This window comes from Saccoglossus kowalevskii, chromosome 17 (assembly GCF_978046115.1).
Source record: "Saccoglossus kowalevskii chromosome 17, keSacKowa6.1, whole genome shotgun sequence".
Lineage (NCBI taxonomy): Eukaryota > Metazoa > Hemichordata > Enteropneusta > Harrimaniidae > Saccoglossus > Saccoglossus kowalevskii.
In genome coordinates this window covers 5,087,646-5,107,101 of record NC_140657.1, presented here as the reverse complement: position 1 = coordinate 5,107,101, position 19,456 = coordinate 5,087,646, and the positions used below count along the sequence as shown (strand labels likewise).

Below are 19,456 nucleotides of genomic sequence, written 5' to 3'. Positions count from 1 at the left end.
ATAATGCAGATTTAGTTAGTATAAGAACTTGATAATGTAGATTCCATATCTATACAAATAATCTAGTCAGTTGTTTCCACCTGAAATTTACATATTTGTGGCACAGGCAATGTGCGAGGTTTCCGCCCTTTTAGTGACACACAGACATAACGTCATATTGAACTGTTAATTGACAGCACCAAAATCATTTTGCATTGGCCGGGAATCGAACCCGGGCATCCCGCGTGGCAGGCGAGAATTCTACCACTGAACCACAAATGCGCTATGTTGTTGTTACATCACGGACATTTCAGGAAATATTGAATTTTATGTGACATAATGCAGATTAAGTTAGTATCAGTAATCGATAATGTAGATTCCATATCTATACAAATAATCTAGTCAGTTGTTTCCACCTGCAATTTACATACGTCTCGCATGGGCAATGTGCGAGATTTCCGCGCTTTTAGTGACACACAGAAATAACGTCATATTGAACTATTAATTAACAGCACCAAAATCATTTTGCCTTGGCTGGGAATGGAACCCGAGCCTCCGGCGTGGCAGGCGAGAATTCTACCACTGAACCACCAATGCGCTATGTTGTTGTTCCATCACGGATATTTCAGGAAATATTGAATTTTATGTGACATAATGCAGATTAAGTTAGTATCAGTACTCGATAATGTAGATTCCATATCTATAAAAATAATCTAGTCAGTTGTTTCCGCCTGAAATTTACATATGTCTCGCACAGACAATGTGCGAGGTTGCCGCGCTTTTAGTGACACACAGACATAACGTCATATTGAACTATTAATTGACAGCACCAAAATCATTTTGCATTGGCCGGGAATCGAACCCGGGCCTCCCGCGTGGCAGGCGAGAATTCTACCACTGAACCACCAATGCGCTATGTTCTTGTTTTATCACGGACATTTCAGGAAATATTGAATTTTATGTGACATAATGCAGATTAAGTTAGTATCAGTACTCGATAATGTAGATTCCATATCTATACAAATAATCTAGTCAGTTGTTTCCACCTGCAATTTACATACGTCTCGCATGGGCAATGTGCGAGATTTCCGCGCTTTTAGTGACACACAGAAATAACGTCATATTGAACTATTAATTAACAGCACCAAAATCATTTTGCCTTGGCTGGGAATGGAACCCGAGCCTCCGGCGTGGCAGGCGAGAATTCTACCACTGAACCACCAATGCGCTATGTTGTTGTTCCATCACGGATATTTCAGGAAATATTGAATTTTATGTGACATAATGCAGATTAAGTTAGTATCAGTACTCGATAATGTAGATTCCATATCTATACAAATAATCTAGTCAGTTGTTTCCGCCTGAAATTTACATATGTCTCGCACAGACAATGTGCGAGGTTGCCGCGCTTTTAGTGACACACAGACATAACGTCATATTGAACTATTAATTGACAGCACCAAAATCATTTTGCATTGGCCGGGAATCGAACCCGGGCCTCCCGCGTGGCAGGCGAGAATTCTACCACTGAACCACCAATGCGCTATGTTCTTGTTTTATCACGGACATTTCAGGAAATATTGAATTTTATGTGACATAATGCAGATTAAGTTAGTATCAGTACTCGATAATGTAGATTCCATATCTATACAAATAATCTAGTCAGTTGTTTCCACCTGAAATTTACATACGTCTCGCATGGGCAATGTGCGAGGTTTCCGCGCTTTTAGTGACACACAGAAATAACGTCATATAGAACTATTAATTGACAGCACCAAAATCATTTTGCATTGGCCGGGAATCGAACCCGGGCCTCCCGCGTGGCAGGCGAGAATTCTATCACTGAACGACCAATGCAATATGTTGTCGTTCCATCACGGACATTTCAGGAAATATTGAATTTTATGTGATATAATGCAGATTAAGTTAGTATCAGAACGCGATAATGTAGATTCCATATCTATACAAATAATCTAGTCAGTTGTTTCCACCTGAAATTTACATACGTCTCGCATAGGCAATGTGCAAGATTTCCGCGCTTTTAGTGACACACAGAAATAACGTCATATTGAATTATTAATTGACAGCACCAAAATCATTTTGCATTGGCCGGGAATCTACAACTGAGCCACCAATGCGATATGCTGTTGTTCCATCACGGACATTTCAGGAAATATTGAATTTTATGTGATATAATGCAGATTAAGTTAGTATCAGTACTCGATAATGTAGATTCCATATCTATACAAATAATCTAGTCAGTTGTTTCCACCTGAAATTTACATACGTCTCGCATGGGCAATGTGCGAGATTTCCGCGCTTATAGTGACACAAGGAATAACGTCATATTGAACTATTAATTGACAGCACCAAAATCATTTTGCATTGGCCGGGAATCGAACCCGGGCCTCCCGCGTGGCAGGCGAGAATTCTACCACTGTACGACCAATGCAATATGTTGTCGTTCCATCACGGACATTTCAGGAAATATTGAATTTTATGTGACATAATGCAGATTAAGTTAGTATCAGTACTCGATATTGTAGATTCCATATAATTATACAAATAATCTAGTCAGTTGTTTCCACCTGAAATTTACATACGTCTCGCATGGGCAATGTGCGAGATTTCCGCGCTTTTAGTGACACACAGAAATAACGTCATATTGAATTATTAATTGACAGCAACAAAATCATTTTGCATTGGCCGGGAATCTACCACTGAACCACCAATGCGATATGTTGTTGTTCCATCACGGACATTTCCGGAAATATTGAATTTTATGTAATATAATGCAGATTAAGTTAGTATCAGAACGCGATAATGTAGATTCCATATCTATACAAATAATCTAGCCAGTTGTTTCCACCTGAAATTTAAATATCTCTCGCACAGGCAATGTGCGACATTTATGCGCTTTTAGTGACACACAGAAATAACGTCATATTGAACTGTTAATTGACAGCACCAAAATCATTTTGCATTGGCCGGGAATCGAACCCAGGCCTCCCGCGTGGCAGGCGAGAATTCTACCACTGAACCACCAAAGCGCTATGTTGTTGTTCCATCACGGACATTTCAGGAAATATTGAATTTTATGTGACATAAATGCAGATTAAATTAGTATCAGTACTCGATAATGTAGATTCCATATCTATACAAATAATCTAGTCAGTTGTTTCCACCTGAAATTTACATATTTGTCGCACAGGCAATGTGCGAGGTTTCCGCGCTTTTAGTGACACACAGACATAACGTCATATTGAACTATTAATTGACAGCACCAAAATCATCTTGCATTGGTGGGGAATCGAACGCGGGCTTCCCGCGTGGCATGCGAGAATTCTACCACTGAACCACCAATGCGATATGTTGTTGTTCCATCACGGACATTTCAGGAAATATTGAATTTTATGTGACATAATGCAGATTAAGTTAGTATCAGCACTCGATAATGTAGATTCCATATCTATACAAATAATCTAGTCAGTTGTTTCCACCTGAAATTTACATATTTGTCGCACAGGCAATGTGCGAGGTTTCCGCGTTTTTAGTGACACACAGACATAACGTCATATTGAACAATTAATTGACAGCACTAAAATCATTTTGCAATGGCGGGGAATCGAACCCGGGCCTCCCGCGTGGCAGGCGAGAATTCTACCACTGAACCACCAATACGAAATGTTGTTGTTCCATCACGGACATTTCAGGAAGTATTGAATTTTATGTGAAATAATGCAGATTAAGTTGGTATCAGAACACGATAATGTAGATTTCATATCTATACAAATAATGTAGCCTGTTGTTTCCACATGAAATTTACAAACGTCTCGCATGGGCAATGTGCGAGATTTCCGCGCTTTTAGTGACACACAGAAATGACGTCATATTGAACTATTAATTGACAGCACCAAAATCATTTTGCATTGGCCGGGAGGCGGGCGAGAATTCTACCACTGAACCACCAATGCGATATGTTGTTGTTCCATCACAGACATTTCAGGAAATATTGAATTTTATGTGACATAATGCAGATTAAGTTAGTATCAGTACTCGATAATGTAGATTCCATATCTATACAAATAATCTAGTCAGTTGTTTCCACATGAAATTTACATACGTCTCGTATGGGCAATGTGCGAGATTTCCGCGTTTTTAGTGACACACAGAAATGACGTCATATTGAACTATTAATTGACAGCACCAAAATCATTTTGCATTGGCCGGGTGGCGGGCGAGAATTCTACCACTGAACCACCAATGCGATATGTTGTGGTTCCATCACGGACATTTCAGGAAATATTGAATTTTATGTGACATAATGCAGATTAAGTTAGTATCAGTACTCGATATTGTAGATTCCATATCTATACAAATAATCTAGTCAGTTGTTTCCACCTGAAATTTACATACGTCTCGCATGGGCAATGTGCGAGATTTCCGCGGTTTTAGTGACACACAGAAATGACGTCATATTGAACTATTAATTGACAGCACCAAAATCATTTTGCATTTGCCGGGAATCTACCACTGAACCACCAATGCGATATGTTGTTGTTCCATCACGGACATTTCAGGAAATATTGAATTTTATGTGACATAATGCAGATTAAGTTAGTATCAGTACTCGATATTGTAGATTCCATATCTATACAAATAATCTAGTCAGTTGTTTCCACCTGAAATTTACATACGTCTCGCATGGGCAATGTGCGAGATTTCCGCGCTTTTAGTGACACACACAAATAACGTCATATTGAACTATTAATTGACAGCACCAAAATCATTTTGCATTGGCCGGGAATCTACCACTGAACCACCAATGCGATATGTTGTTGTTCCATCACGGACATTTCAGGAAATATTGAATTTTTTGTGACATAATGCAGATTAAGTTAGTATCAGTACTCGATAATGTAGATTCCATATATATATACAAATAATCTATTCAGTTGTTTCCACCTGAAATTTACATACGCCTTGCATGGGCAATTTGCGAGATATCCGCCCTTTTAGTGACACACAGAAATAGCGTCATATTGAACTATTAATTGATAGCACCAAAATCATTTTGAATTGGCCGGGAATCGAAGCCGGGCCTCCCGCGTGGCAGGCGAGAATTCTACCACTGAACCACCAATGCAATATGTTGTTGTTCCTTCACGGACATTTCAGGAAATATTGAATTTTATGTGACATAATGCAGATTAAGTTAGTATCAGTACTCGATATTGTAGATTCCATATCTATACAAATAATCTAGTCAGTTCTTCCCACCTGAAATTTACATATTTGTCGCACAGGCATTGTGCGAGATTTCCGCGCTTTTAGTGACACACAGAAATAACGTCATATTGAACTATTAATTGACAGTACGAAAATCATTTTGCATTGGCCGGGAGTCCACCACTGAACCACCAATGCGATATGTTGTTGTTCCAACACGGACATTTCAGGAAATATTGAATTTTATGTGACATAATGCAGATTAAGTTAGTATCAGCACACGATAATGTAGATTCCATATCTATACAAATAATCTAGTCAGTTGTTTCCACCTGAATTTACATACGCCTTGCATGGGCAATTTGCGAGATATCCGCGCTTTTAGTGACACACAGAAATAACGTCATATTGAACTATTAATTTACAGCACCAAAATCATTTTGAATTGGCCGGGAATCGATCCCGGGCCTCCCGCCTGGCTGGCGACAATTCTACCACTGAACCACCAATGCGATATGTTGTGGTTCCATCACGGACATTTCAGGAAATATTGAATTTTATGTGACATAATGCAGATTAAGTTAGTATCAGTACTCGATAATGTAGATTCCATATCTATACAAATAATCTAGTCTGTTGTTTCCACCTGAAATTTACATACGTCTCGCATGGGTAATGTGCGAGATTTCTGCGCTTTTAGCGACTCACAGAAATAACGTCATATTGAACTATTAATTGACAGCACCAAAATCATTTTGCATTGGCCGGGAATCTACCACTGAACCACCAAGGCGATATGTTGTTGTTCCATCACGGACATTTCAGGAAATATTGAATTTTATGTGTCATAATGCAGATTAAGTTAGTATCAGTACACGATAATGTAGATTCCATATCTATACAAATAATCTAGTCAGTTGTTTCCTCCTGAATTTACATACGTCTCGCATGGGCAATGTGCGAGATTTCCGCGCTTTTAGTGACACACAGAAATAACGTCATATTGAACTATTAATTGACAGCACCAAAATCATTTTGAATTGGCCGCGAATCGAACCCGGGCCTCCCGCCTGGCTGGCGACAATTCTACCACTGAACCACCAATGCGATATGTTGTGGTTCCATCACAGACATTTCAGGAAATATTGAATTTTATGTGACATAATGCAGATTAAGTTAGTATCAGTACTCGATAATGTAGATTCCATATCTATACAAATAATCTAGTCAGTTGTTTCCACATGAAATTTACATACGTCTCGTATGGGCAATGTGCGAGATTTCCGCGTTTTTAGTGACACACAGAAATGACGTCATATTGAACTATTAATTGACAGCACCAAAATCATTTTGCATTGGCCGGGTGGCGGGCGAGAATTCTACCACTGAACCACCAATGCGATATGTTGTGGTTCCATCACGGACATTTCAGGAAATATTGAATTTTATGTGACATAATGCAGATTAAGTTAGTATCAGTACTCGATATTGTAGATTCCATATCTATACAAATAATCTAGTCAGTTGTTTCCACCTGAAATTTACATACGTCTCGCATGGGCAATGTGCGAGATTTCCGCGGTTTTAGTGACACACAGAAATGACGTCATATTGAACTATTAATTGACAGCACCAAAATCATTTTGCATTTGCCGGGAATCTACCACTGAACCACCAATGCGATATGTTGTTGTTCCATCACGGACATTTCAGGAAATATTGAATTTTATGTGACATAATGCAGATTAAGTTAGTATCAGTACTCGATATTGTAGATTCCATATCTATACAAATAATCTAGTCAGTTGTTTCCACCTGAAATTTACATACGTCTCGCATGGGCAATGTGCGAGATTTCCGCGCTTTTAGTGACACACACAAATAACGTCATATTGAACTATTAATTGACAGCACCAAAATCATTTTGCATTGGCCGGGAATCTACCACTGAACCACCAATGCGATATGTTGTTGTTCCATCACGGACATTTCAGGAAATATTGAATTTTTTGTGACATAATGCAGATTAAGTTAGTATCAGTACTCGATAATGTAGATTCCATATATATATACAAATAATCTATTCAGTTGTTTCCACCTGAAATTTACATACGCCTTGCATGGGCAATTTGCGAGATATCCGCCCTTTTAGTGACACACAGAAATAGCGTCATATTGAACTATTAATTGATAGCACCAAAATCATTTTGAATTGGCCGGGAATCGAAGCCGGGCCTCCCGCGTGGCAGGCGAGAATTCTACCACTGAACCACCAATGCAATATGTTGTTGTTCCTTCACGGACATTTCAGGAAATATTGAATTTTATGTGACATAATGCAGATTAAGTTAGTATCAGTACTCGATATTGTAGATTCCATATCTATACAAATAATCTAGTCAGTTCTTCCCACCTGAAATTTACATATTTGTCGCACAGGCATTGTGCGAGATTTCCGCGCTTTTAGTGACACACAGAAATAACGTCATATTGAACTATTAATTGACAGTACGAAAATCATTTTGCATTGGCCGGGAGTCCACCACTGAACCACCAATGCGATATGTTGTTGTTCCAACACGGACATTTCAGGAAATATTGAATTTTATGTGACATAATGCAGATTAAGTTAGTATCAGCACACGATAATGTAGATTCCATATCTATACAAATAATCTAGTCAGTTGTTTCCACCTGAATTTACATACGCCTTGCATGGGCAATTTGCGAGATATCCGCGCTTTTAGTGACACACAGAAATAACGTCATATTGAACTATTAATTTACAGCACCAAAATCATTTTGAATTGGCCGGGAATCGATCCCGGGCCTCCCGCCTGGCTGGCGACAATTCTACCACTGAACCACCAATGCAATATGTTGTTGTTTTATCACGGACATTTCAGGAAATAATTAATTTTATGTGTCATAATTCAGATTAAGTTAGTATCAGAACGTGATAATGTAGATTCCATATCTATACAAATAATGTAGCCTGTTGTTTCCACCTGAAATTTAACTATGTCTCGTACAGGCAATGTGCGAGATTTCTGGGCTTTTAGTGACACACAGAAATAACGTCACATTGAACTATTAATTGACAGCACCAAAATCATTTTGCCTTGGCTGGGAATCGAACCCGGGCCTCCGGCGTGGCAGGCGAGAATTCTACCACTGAACCACCAATGCGCTATGTTCTTGTTCCATCACGGACATTTCAGGAAATATTGAATTTTATGTGTCATAATGCAGACTAAGTTGCTATCAGTACTCGATAATGTAGATTCCATATCTATACAAATAATCAAGTCAGTTGTTTCCACCTGAAATTTACATACGTCTCGCATGGGTAATGTGCGAGATTTCTGCGCTTTTAGCGACTCACAGAAATAACGTCATATTGAACTATTAATTGACAGCACCAAAATCATTTTGCATTGGCCGGGAATCTACCACTGAACCACCAATGCGATATGTTGTTGTTCCATCACGGACATTTCAGGAAATATTGAATTTTATGTGTCATAATGCAGATTAAGTTAGTATCAGTACACGATAATGTAGATTCCATATCTATACAAATAATCTAGTCAGTTGTTTCCTCCTGAATTTACATACGTCTCGCATGGGCAATGTGCGAGATTTCCGCGCTTTTAGTGACACACAGAAATAACGTCATATTGAACTATTAATTGACAGCACCAAAATCATTTTGAATTGGCCGGGAATCGAACCCGGGCCTCCCGCCTGGCTGGCGACAATTCTACCACTGAACCACCAATGCGATATGTTGTGGTTCCATCACGGACATTTCAGGAAATATTGAATTTTATGTGACATAATGCAGATTAAGTTAGTATCAGTACTCGATAATGTAGATTCCATATCTATACAAATAATCTAGTCTGTTGTTTCCACCTGAAATTTACATACGTCTCGCATGGGTAATGTGCGAGATTTCTGCGCTTTTAGCGACTCACAGAAATAACGTCATATTGAACTATTAATTGACAGCACCAAAATCATTTTGCATTGGCCGGGAATCTACCACTGAACCACCAAGGCGATATGTTGTTGTTCCATCACGGACATTTCAGGAAATATTGAATTTTATGTGTCATAATGCAGATTAAGTTAGTATCAGTACACGATAATGTAGATTCCATATCTATACAAATAATCTAGTCAGTTGTTTCCTCCTGAATTTACATACGTCTCGCATGGGCAATGTGCGAGATTTCCGCGCTTTTAGTGACACACAGAAATAACGTCATATTGAACTATTAATTGACAGCACCAAAATCATTTTGAATTGGCCGCGAATCGAACCCGGGCCTCCCGCCTGGCTGGCGACAATTCTACCACTGAACCACCAATGCGATATGTTGTGGTTCCATCACGGACATTTCAGGAAATATTGAATTTTATGTGACATAATGCAGATTAAGTTAGTATCAGTACTCGATAATGTAGATTCCATATCTATACAAATAATCTAGTCAGTTCTTCACACCTGAAATTTACATATTTGTCGCACAGGTATTGTGCGAGATTTCCGCGCTTTTAGTGACACACAGAAATAACGTCATATTGAACTATTAATTGACAGCACCAAACTCATTTTGCATTGGCCGGGAGACCACCACTGAACCGCCAATGCGATATGTTGTTGTTCCATCACGGACATTTCAAGAAATATTGAATTGTATGTGTCATAATGCAGACTAAGTTGGTATCAGTACTCGATAATGAAGATTCCATATCTATACAAATAATCTAGTCAGTTGTTTCCACCTGAAATTTACATACGTCTCGCACAGGCAATGTGCGAGATTTCTGGGCTTTTAGTGACACACAGAAATAACGTCATATTGAACTATTAATTGACAGCACCAAAATCATTTTGAATTGGCCTGGAATCGAACCCGGGCCTCCCGCCTGGCTGGCGACAATTCTACCACTGAACCACCAATGCAATATGTTGTTGTTTTATCACGGACATTTCAGGAAATAATTAATTTTATGTGTCATAATTCAGATTAAGTTAGTATCAGAACGTGATAATGTAGATTTCATATCTATACAAATAATGTAGCCTGTTGTTTCCACCTGAAATTTAACTATGTCTCGCACAGGCAATGTGCGAGATTTCTGGGCTTTTAGTGACACACAGAAATAACGTCACATTGAACTATTAATTGACAGCACCAAAATCTTTTTGCATTGGCCGGGTGGCGGGCGAGAATTCTACCACTGAACCACCAATGCGATAGGTTGTGGTTCCATCACGGACATTTCAGGAAATATTGAATTTCATGTAACATAATGCAGATTAAGTTAGTATCAGTACTCGATAATGTAGATTCCATATATATACAAATAATCTATTCAGTTGTTTCCACCTGAAATTTACATACGTCTCGCATGGGCAATGTGCGAGATTTCCGCGTTTTTAGTGACACACAGAAATGACGTCATATTGAACTATTAATTGACAGCACCAAAATCATTTTGCATTGGCCGGGAATCGAACCCGGGCCTCCCGCGTGGCAGGCGAGAATTCTACCACTGAACCACCAATGCGATATGTTGTTGTTCCGTCACGGACATTTCAGGAAATATTGAATTTTATGTAACATAATGCAGATTAAGTTAGTATCAGTACTCGATATTGTAGATTCCATATATATACAAATAATCTAGTCAGTTGTTTCCACCTGAAATTTACATATGTCTCGCACAGACAATGTGCGAGGTTTCCGCGCTTTTAGTGACACACAGAAATAACGTCATATTGAACTATTAATTGACAGCACCAAAATCATTTTGCATTGGCCGGGAATCGAACCCGGGCCTCCCGCGTGGCAGGCGAGAATTCTACCACTGGACCACCAATGCGATATGTTGTTGATCCATCACGGACATTTCAGGAAATATGAAATTTTATGTGACATAATGCAGATTAAGTTAGTATCAGTACTCGATAATGTAGATTCCATAATATATACAAATAATCTAGTCAGTTGTTTCCACCTGAAATTTACATACGTCTCGCACAGGCAATGTGCGAGATTTCTGGGCTTTTAGTGACACACAGAAATAACGTCATATTGAACTATTAATTGACAGCACCAAAATCATTTTGAATTGGCCTGGAATCGAACACGGGCCTCCCGCCTGGCTGGCGACAATTCTACCACTGAACCACCAATGCAATATGTTGTTGTTTTGTCACGGACTTTTCAGGAAATAATTAATTTTATGTGTCATAATTCAGATTAAGTTAGTATCAGAACGTGATAATGTAGATTCCATATCTATACAAATAATGTAGCATGTTGTTTCCACCTGAAATTTACATATGTCTCGCACAGACAATGTGTGAGGTTTCCGCGCTTTTAGTGACACACAGAAATAACGTCATATTGAACTATTAATTTACAGCACCAAAAACATTTTGCATTGGCCGGGAATCGAACCCGGGCCTCCCGCGTGGCAGGCGAGAATTCTACCACTGCACAACCAAAGCAATATGTTGTTGTTCCATCACGGACATTTCAGGAAATATTGAATTTTATGTGACATAATGCAGATTAAGTTAGTATCAGTACTCGATAATGTAGATTCCATATATATACAAATATCTAGTCAGTTGTTTCCACATGAAATTTACATACGTCTCGCATGGGCAATGTGCGAGATTTCCGCGCTTTTAGTAACACACAGAAATGACGTCATATTGAACTATTAATTGACAGCACCAAAATCTTTTTGCATTGGCCGGGTGGCGGGCGAGAATTCTACCACTGAACCACCAATGCGATATGTTGTGGTTCCATCACGGACATTTCAGGAAATATTGAATTTTATGTAACATAATGCAGATTAAGTTAGTATCAGTACTCGATAATGTAGATTCCATATTTATACTAATAATCTAGTCAGTTGTTTCCACCTGAAATTTACATATTTGTCGCACAGGCAATGTGCGAGGTTTCTGCGCTTTTAGTGACACACAGACATAACGTCATATAGAACTATTAATTGACAGCACGAAAATCATTTCGCATTGGCCGGGAATCGAACTCGTGCCTCCCGCGTGGCAGGCGAGAATTCTACCACTGGACCACCAATGCGATATGTTGTTGTTCCATCACGGACATTTCAGGAAATATTGAATTTTATGTGACATAATGGAGATTAAGTTAGTATCAGTACTCGATAATGTAGATTCCATATCTATACAAACAATCTAGTCAGTTGTTTCCACCTGAAATTTACATACGTCTCGCATGGGCAATGTGCGAGATTTCCGCGCTTTTAGTGACACACAGAAATAACGTCATATTGAACTATTAATTGACAGCACCAAAATCATTTTGCATTGGCCGGGAATCGAACCTGGGCCTCCCGCGTGGCAGGCGAGAATTCTACCACTGAACCACCAATGCGATATGTTGTTGTTCCATCACGGACATTTCAGGAAATATTGAATTTTATGTAACATAATGCAGATTAAGTTAGTATCAGTACTCGATATTGTAGATTCCATATATATACAAATAATCTAGTCAGTTGTTTCCACCTGAAATTTACATATGTCTCGCACAGACAATGTGCGAGGTTTCCGCGCTTTTAGTGACACACAGAAATAACGTCATATTGAACAATTAATTGACAGCACCAAAATCATTTTGCATTGGCCGGAAATCGAACCCGGGCCTCTCGCGTGGCAGGCGAGAATTCTACCACTGAACCACCAATGCGATATGTTGTTGTTCCATCACGGACATTTCAGGAAATATTGAATTTTATGTAACATAATGCAGATTAAGTTAGTATCAGTACTCGATAATGTAGATTCCATATATATACAAATAATCTATTCAGTTGTTTCCACCTGAAATTTACATACGTCTCGCATGGGCAATGTGCGAGATTTCCGCGTTTTTAGTGACACACAGAAATGACGTCATATTGAACTATTAATTGACAGCACCAAAATCATTTTGCATTGGCCGGGAATCTACCACTGAACCACCAATGCGATATGTTGTTGTTCCATCACGGACATTTCAGGAAGCATTGAATTTTATGTGACATAATGCAGATTAAGTTAGTATCAGAACGCGATAATGTAGATTCCATATCTATACAAATATTCTCGTCAGTTGTTTCCACCTGAAATTTACATATGTCTCGCACAGACACTGTGCGAGGTTTCCGCGCTTTTAGTGACACACAGAAATAACGTCATATTGAACTATTAATTTACAGCACCAAAATCATTTTGCATTGGCCGGGAATCGAACCCGGACCTCCCGCGTGGCAGGCGAGAATTCTACCACTGAACCACCAATGCAATATGTTGTTGTTCCATCACGGACATTTCAAGAAATATTGAATTGTATGTGTCATAATGCAGACTAAGTTGGTATCAGTACTCGATAATGAAGATTCCATATCTATACAAATAATCTAGTCAGTTGTTTCCACCTGAAATTTACATACGTCTCGCACAGGCAATGTGCGAGATTTCTGGGCTTTTAGTGACACACAGAAATAACGTCATATTGAACTATTAATTGACAGCACCAAAATCATTTTGAATTGGCCTGGAATCGAACCCGGGCCTCCCGCCTGGCTGGCGACAATTCTACCACTGAACCACCAATGCAATATGTTGTTGTTTTATCACGGACATTTCAGGAAATAATTAATTTTATGTGTCATAATTCAGATTAAGTTAGTATCAGAACGTGATAATGTAGATTTCATATCTATACAAATAATGTAGCCTGTTGTTTCCACCTGAAATTTAACTATGTCTCGCACAGGCAATGTGCGAGATTTCTGGGCTTTTAGTGACACACAGAAATAACGTCACATTGAACTATTAATTGACAGCACCAAAATCTTTTTGCATTGGCCGGGTGGCGGGCGAGAATTCTACCACTGAACCACCAATGCGATAGGTTGTGGTTCCATCACGGACATTTCAGGAAATATTGAATTTCATGTAACATAATGCAGATTAAGTTAGTATCAGTACTCGATAATGTAGATTCCATATATATACAAATAATCTATTCAGTTGTTTCCACCTGAAATTTACATACGTCTCGCATGGGCAATGTGCGAGATTTCCGCGTTTTTAGTGACACACAGAAATGACGTCATATTGAACTATTAATTGACAGCACCAAAATCATTTTGCATTGGCCGGGAATCGAACCCGGGCCTCCCGCGTGGCAGGCGAGAATTCTACCACTGAACCACCAATGCGATATGTTGTTGTTCCGTCACGGACATTTCAGGAAATATTGAATTTTATGTAACATAATGCAGATTAAGTTAGTATCAGTACTCGATATTGTAGATTCCATATATATACAAATAATCTAGTCAGTTGTTTCCACCTGAAATTTACATATTTGTCGCACAGGCAATGTGCGAGGTTTCTGCGCTTTTAGTGACACACAGACATAACGTCATATAGAACTATTAATTGACAGCACGAAAATCATTTCGCATTGGCCGGGAATCGAACTCGTGCCTCCCGCGTGGCAGGCGAGAATTCTACCACTGGACCACCAATGCGATATGTTGTTGTTCCATCACGGACATTTCAGGAAATATTGAATTTTATGTGACATAATGGAGATTAAGTTAGTATCAGTACTCGATAATGTAGATTCCATATCTATACAAACAATCTAGTCAGTTGTTTCCACCTGAAATTTACATACGTCTCGCATGGGCAATGTGCGAGATTTCCGCGCTTTTAGTGACACACAGAAATAACGTCATATTGAACTATTAATTGACAGCACCAAAATCATTTTGCATTGGCCGGGAATCGAACCTGGGCCTCCCGCGTGGCAGGCGATAATTCTACCACTGAACCACCAATGCGATATGTTGTTGTTCCATCACGGACATTTCAGGAAATATTGAATTTTATGTAACATAATGCAGATTAAGTTAGTATCAGTACTCGATATTGTAGATTCCATATATATACAAATAATCTAGTCAGTTGTTTCCACCTGAAATTTACATATGTCTCGCACAGACAATGTGCGAGGTTTCCGCGCTTTTAGTGACACACAGAAATAACGTCATATTGAACAATTAATTGACAGCACCAAAATCATTTTGCATTGGCCGGAAATCGAACCCGGGCCTCTCGCGTGGCAGGCGAGAATTCTACCACTGAACCACCAATGCGATATGTTGTTGTTCCATCACGGACATTTCAGGAAATATTGAATTTTATGTAACATAATGCAGATTAAGTTAGTATCAGTACTCGATAATGTAGATTCCATATATATACAAATAATCTATTCAGTTGTTTCCACCTGAAATTTACATACGTCTCGCATGGGCAATGTGCGAGATTTCCGCGTTTTTAGTGACACACAGAAATGACGTCATATTGAACTATTAATTGACAGCACCAAAATCATTTTGCATTGGCCGGGAATCTACCACTGAACCACCAATGCGATATGTTGTTGTTCCATCACGGACATTTCAGGAAGCATTGAATTTTATGTGACATAATGCAGATTAAGTTAGTATCAGAACGCGATAATGTAGATTCCATATCTATACAAATATTCTCGTCAGTTGTTTCCACCTGAAATTTACATATGTCTCGCACAGACACTGTGCGAGGTTTCCGCGCTTTTAGTGACACACAGAAATAACGTCATATTGAACTATTAATTTACAGCACCAAAATCATTTTGAATTGGCCTGGAATCGAACCCGGGCCTCCCGCCTGGCTGGCGACAATTCTACCACTGAACCACCAATGCAATATGTTGTTGTTTTATCACGGACATTTCAGGAAATAATTAATTTTATGTGTCATAATTCAGATTAAGTTAGTATCAGAACGTGATAATGTAGATTTCATATCTATACAAATAATGTAGCCTGTTGTTTCCACCTGAAATTTAACTATGTCTCGCACAGGCAATGTGCGAGATTTCTGGGCTTTTAGTGACACACAGAAATAACGTCACATTGAACTATTAATTGACAGCACCAAAATCTTTTTGCATTGGCCGGGTGGCGGGCGAGAATTCTACCACTGAACCACCAATGCGATAGGTTGTGGTTCCATCACGGACATTTCAGGAAATATTGAATTTCATGTAACATAATGCAGATTAAGTTAGTATCAGTACTCGATAATGTAGATTCCATATATATACAAATAATCTATTCAGTTGTTTCCACCTGAAATTTACATACGTCTCGCATGGGCAATGTGCGAGATTTCCGCGTTTTTAGTGACACACAGAAATGACGTCATATTGAACTATTAATTGACAGCACCAAAATCATTTTGCATTGGCCGGGAATCGAACCCGGGCCTCCCGCGTGGCAGGCGAGAATTCTACCACTGAACCACCAATGCGATATGTTGTTGTTCCGTCACGGACATTTCAGGAAATATTGAATTTTATGTAACATAATGCAGATTAAGTTAGTATCAGTACTCGATATTGTAGATTCCATATATATACAAATAATCTAGTCAGTTGTTTCCACCTGAAATTTACATATTTGTCGCACAGGCAATGTGCGAGGTTTCTGCGCTTTTAGTGACACACAGACATAACGTCATATAGAACTATTAATTGACAGCACGAAAATCATTTCGCATTGGCCGGGAATCGAACTCGTGCCTCCCGCGTGGCAGGCGAGAATTCTACCACTGGACCACCAATGCGATATGTTGTTGTTCCATCACGGACATTTCAGGAAATATTGAATTTTATGTGACATAATGGAGATTAAGTTAGTATCAGTACTCGATAATGTAGATTCCATATCTATACAAACAATCTAGTCAGTTGTTTCCACCTGAAATTTACATACGTCTCGCATGGGCAATGTGCGAGATTTCCGCGCTTTTAGTGACACACAGAAATAACGTCATATTGAACTATTAATTGACAGCACCAAAATCATTTTGCATTGGCCGGGAATCGAACCTGGGCCTCCCGCGTGGCAGGCGAGAATTCTACCACTGAACCACCAATGCGATATGTTGTTGTTCCATCACGGACATTTCAGGAAATATTGAATTTTATGTAACATAATGCAGATTAAGTTAGTATCAGTACTCGATATTGTAGATTCCATATATATACAAATAATCTAGTCAGTTGTTTCCACCTGAAATTTACATATGTCTCGCACAGACAATGTGCGAGGTTTCCGCGCTTTTAGTGACACACAGAAATAACGTCATATTGAACAATTAATTGACAGCACCAAAATCATTTTGCATTGGCCGGAAATCGAACCCGGGCCTCTCGCGTGGCAGGCGAGAATTCTACCACTGAACCACCAATGCGATATGTTGTTGTTCCATCACGGACATTTCAGGAAATATTGAATTTTATGTAACATAATGCAGATTAAGTTAGTATCAGTACTCGATAATGTAGATTCCATATATATACAAATAATCTATTCAGTTGTTTCCACCTGAAATTTACATACGTCTCGCATGGGCAATGTGCGAGATTTCCGCGTTTTTAGTGACACACAGAAATGACGTCATATTGAACTATTAATTGACAGCACCAAAATCATTTTGCATTGGCCGGGAATCTACCACTGAACCACCAATGCGATATGTTGTTGTTCCATCACGGACATTTCAGGAAGCATTGAATTTTATGTGACATAATGCAGATTAAGTTAGTATCAGAACGCGATAATGTAGATTCCATATCTATACAAATATTCTCGTCAGTTGTTTCCACCTGAAATTTACATATGTCTCGCACAGACACTGTGCGAGGTTTCCGCGCTTTTAGTGACACACAGAAATAACGTCATATTGAACTATTAATTTACAGCACCAAAATCATTTTGCATTGGCCGGGAATCGAACCCGGACCTCCCGCGTGGCAGGCGAGAATTCTACCACTGAACCACCAATGCAATATGTTGTTGTTCCATCACGGACATTTCAAGAAATATTGAATTGTATGTGTCATAATGCAGACTAAGTTGGTATCAGTACTCGATAATGAAGATTCCATATCTATACAAATAATCTAGTCAGTTGTTTCCACCTGAAATTTACATACGTCTCGCACAGGCAATGTGCGAGATTTCTGGGCTTTTAGTGACACACAGAAATAACGTCATATTGAACTATTAATTGACAGCACCAAAATCATTTTGAATTGGCCTGGAATCGAACCCGGGCCTCCCGCCTGGCTGGCGACAATTCTACCACTGAACCACCAATGCAATATGTTGTTGTTTTATCACGGACATTTCAGGAAATAATTAATTTTATGTGTCATAATTCAGATTAAGTTAGTATCAGAACGTGATAATGTAGATTTCATATCTATACAAATAATGTAGCCTGTTGTTTCCACCTGAAATTTAACTATGTCTCGCACAGGCAATGTGCGAGATTTCTGGGCTTTTAGTGACACACAGAAATAACGTCACATTGAACTATTAATTGACAGCACCAAAATCTTTTTGCATTGGCCGGGTGGCGGGCGAGAATTCTACCACTGAACCACCAATGCGATAGGTTGTGGTTCCATCACGGACATTTCAGGAAATATTGAATTTCATGTAACATAATGCAGATTAAGTTAGTATCAGTACTCGATAATGTAGATTCCATATATATACAAATAATCTATTCAGTTGTTTCCACCTGAAATTTACATACGTCTCGCATGGGCAATGTGCGAGATTTCCGCGTTTTTAGTGACACACAGAAATGACGTCATATTGAACTATTAATTGACAGCACCAAAATCATTTTGCATTGGCCGGGAATCGAACCCGGGCCTCCCGCGTGGCAGGCGAGAATTCTACCACTGAACCACCAATGCGATATGTTGTTGTTCCGTCACGGACATTTCAGGAAATATTGAATTTTATGTAACATAATGCAGATTAAGTTAGTATCAGTACTCGATATTGTAGATTCCATATATATACAAATAATCTAGTCAGTTGTTTCCACCTGAAATTTACATATGTCTCGCACAGACAATGTGCGAGGTTTCCGCGCTTTTAGTGACACACAGAAATAACGTCATATTGAACTATTAATTGACAGCACCAAAATCATTTTGCATTGGCCGGGAATCGAACCCGGGCCTCCCGCGTGGCAGGCGAGAATTCTACCACTGGACCACCAATGCGATATGTTGTTGATCCATCACGGACATTTCAGGAA

General features: G+C 39.1%; 6 non-coding genes across 6 annotated transcripts; all 6 read right to left on the bottom strand.

The window, feature by feature from the left end:
* Nucleotides 1-820: 820 nt before the first annotated feature.
* Nucleotides 821-891, bottom strand: TRNAG-GCC (transfer RNA glycine (anticodon GCC)). Its single transcript has one exon. It is a non-coding gene; the product is annotated as a tRNA-Gly (tRNA).
* Nucleotides 892-1,450: 559 nt separating this feature from the next.
* On the bottom strand, nucleotides 1,451-1,521 carry TRNAG-GCC (transfer RNA glycine (anticodon GCC)). The gene has a single exon. It is a non-coding gene; the product is annotated as a tRNA-Gly (tRNA).
* A 9,199-nt stretch (nucleotides 1,522-10,720) lies between these two features.
* On the bottom strand, nucleotides 10,721-10,791 carry TRNAG-GCC (transfer RNA glycine (anticodon GCC)). Its single transcript has one exon. It is a non-coding gene; the product is annotated as a tRNA-Gly (tRNA).
* Nucleotides 10,792-14,422: 3,631 nt separating this feature from the next.
* Nucleotides 14,423-14,493, bottom strand: TRNAG-GCC (transfer RNA glycine (anticodon GCC)). The gene has a single exon. It is a non-coding gene; the product is annotated as a tRNA-Gly (tRNA).
* A 2,078-nt stretch (nucleotides 14,494-16,571) lies between these two features.
* TRNAG-GCC (transfer RNA glycine (anticodon GCC)) lies at nucleotides 16,572-16,642 on the bottom strand. The gene has a single exon. It is a non-coding gene; the product is annotated as a tRNA-Gly (tRNA).
* Nucleotides 16,643-19,035: 2,393 nt separating this feature from the next.
* Nucleotides 19,036-19,106, bottom strand: TRNAG-GCC (transfer RNA glycine (anticodon GCC)). Its single transcript has one exon. It is a non-coding gene; the product is annotated as a tRNA-Gly (tRNA).
* Between the last annotated feature and the right edge of the window lie 350 nt (nucleotides 19,107-19,456).